Here is a 2,343-nt window from a genome sequence, read left to right on the forward strand (position 1 = left end):
TTGGCAAGAGAAGCCTTCACACTCCACATACCACCTCTTGATGGCAAGATCCCTTCTATTCTGCAGGTGGTCAGCCATCACTAAGAATTTACAATTCAGAACCTAGTTTTTTTTCCTAAGATTTTAAAAATCTATCAAATTTTTAAAAAGGCTAATGTTTCTCTATACAAAACAGCAAAAGGACAGCCTAAATATCACCAACACTTTACACTGCACAAATGTTGCAATTAGAAGAGGACCCAGGATGTGGTTAGTGAAAAAATGCAGTGAGGCATTGCTCAATACTATGGGCTATGTTAAGTATTCCTATAACACAAAAAATAAATGAGAGAAACTATTAACAATTCTTAATTCTCTAATAGGAGGCATTCAACAACTAAACCACAATAGACTGGATTACAGCAGGGACAAAACACTTCAGTTAGGTTCTCAGCATCAAGTGATAACCTTGAAGGACTGAGAAGGAGTTTGTATCACAGTCTTGATCTCCTATTTATAATTCATTATACAATCCACACCAACATTTCTCTGATTGAGTCGGTTAACTAAAAGCTAAGGGTAAATTCGGAACCACAAACGATCCCATATCCACTGGTATCCATTTTAATTCACTGCTGTAGTGATTTATGCATTAGCATAGGAATTAATTATATTAAGAAATATATTTTTGGCCCACCTGAATTAGTAGGTCTATTTCAAGTTGTCTTTCTTAAACAACTTTCTTGAATATTTCTTTAAAAAAACAGTAAATTGTGATCTTTAACCTAAATACAAATTTTTTAGTTTGATAATTATTAACATTACCCATTTTCACTGAATCTTTCTAAAACCTTGACGTTTTTGTCACTAAAGAATTTTCTTTCTGTTATCAAATGTCTTACATTTATATAATATTTAATTCATTAATACTGAAATACGATCACAAATATAAAGACAGGACAAATTTGGAACATCCTCCATAAACTTATATTCTTGGTAAACAAACAAGTCAGGTGACAAATAGCATTTCTGAGCATGTGTATATAGGTTACAGCAGAAAATGAACCCTACTCTCTGAAGGGCTCCCTGTACCAGGGACATTGAAACTGGGGTCCAGATACTACCAAAAAAATGGAGCTAGTTAGAAGGTTTCTTGTTTTGTTTGTTTTTGGTTTTGATTCCTGTATGGTGTTTCTATCCATCATTCTTTCTTACCATAACGCAAACTCTGAAATTGTACCATTCATGCATTCAATATACATTAATGAATTTTTACCATGGCCTATTTAAGAACAGAAAGCTATAATGAATCTTTATCCTAATCCAACCAATTTTGCTGGCTATGCCATGACAACGGAATGCTAACAGCACAGACTTTAAAAAAGTAGCTTCTACGTGTCAATCCGCTCCCCACATTCTGAGTAATTTATTTGTGCTCTAAGACGAACACTGGGCCACTAGGAAAACAAAGTAGGTGCAGAAGTCAAGTGTGACACTTGAGAACACTAGAGCTCTTTAGGGCTCACAGGACATAGCTGCCTCCTGTCTGGAAACCAGTCTTTAGTGCCCTCATTCAATCTCACATCCTCCTTTGCCGAATGAGACGAAGGACTAAGAGTGCATTTATCACGACATATTTTATGATTCTGATGAGACTTTTTGTTCCGAAGCACATTCCATTTTAAGATATACTTGACATTGTTGATTATAACACTATAATAAGTGAATTTTCAAACATGATCTGTGCCAAGACCTACATAACCGCAGAGCAGAACCCAAAATGAGAAATACTAAAATGACTGATATAGGTAACACATGTCAAAGGTCACAGGAGCCACATAAAGCCTTGGTATAGCCACAATACATTGGAATTCCTTTTCCATGGATAGAGCAACGTGCTATGGCATGCAGGCTCTGCGGAAGATATTAGCAGTGATAGCACAGTAAGTAGTTCAGAAATATAAGGTTGCTTCAGAAGCTTAGCCAATGTTGCACTTGTAATTTATCACAGCATAGCACAGCCTTGCTATTGCAATCTACAATTTACCATGTTAGCGATTTACAATTCAAATGAGTCCTTCCTTTGCCAGAGAATGGACTGTGTTGCACTCAGTCAGTATGACACAAAAATGTCTGGTCAGTTTCATTTTAAATGCACGCTTTGTTTGGTAATGTTAACTAATTACTGTCATTATTTTTACTGTTTATGGTGGCAATATTTATCAGGCAAAATGTAATTTGGAATCCTTCCTTTCACCCAAACCTAATTCATTTCCTGACATTTCGAAATATTCATGTCCTGATTAGACATATTATGTCTTTAAAGCTCTTATATTGAAATGATTTATTTATTTCTTGGAGCAG

The 2,343-nt window shown here is 35.3% G+C and overlaps 1 protein-coding gene and 1 long non-coding RNA gene across 11 annotated transcripts in view; one reads left to right on the forward strand and one right to left on the reverse strand.

Annotated features, from left to right (window-relative positions):
• Trps1 (transcriptional repressor GATA binding 1) overlaps nt 1–2,343 on the reverse strand; it is a 226,489-nt gene that overhangs the window by 120,448 nt on the left and 103,698 nt on the right. The window lies entirely within an intron of this gene.
• LOC120093649 (uncharacterized) overlaps nt 1–2,343 on the forward strand; it is a 51,165-nt gene that overhangs the window by 11,607 nt on the left and 37,215 nt on the right. The window lies entirely within an intron of this gene.

This window comes from Rattus norvegicus, chromosome 7 (genome assembly GCF_036323735.1).
Source record: "Rattus norvegicus strain BN/NHsdMcwi chromosome 7, GRCr8, whole genome shotgun sequence".
NCBI lineage: Eukaryota > Metazoa > Chordata > Mammalia > Rodentia > Muridae > Rattus > Rattus norvegicus.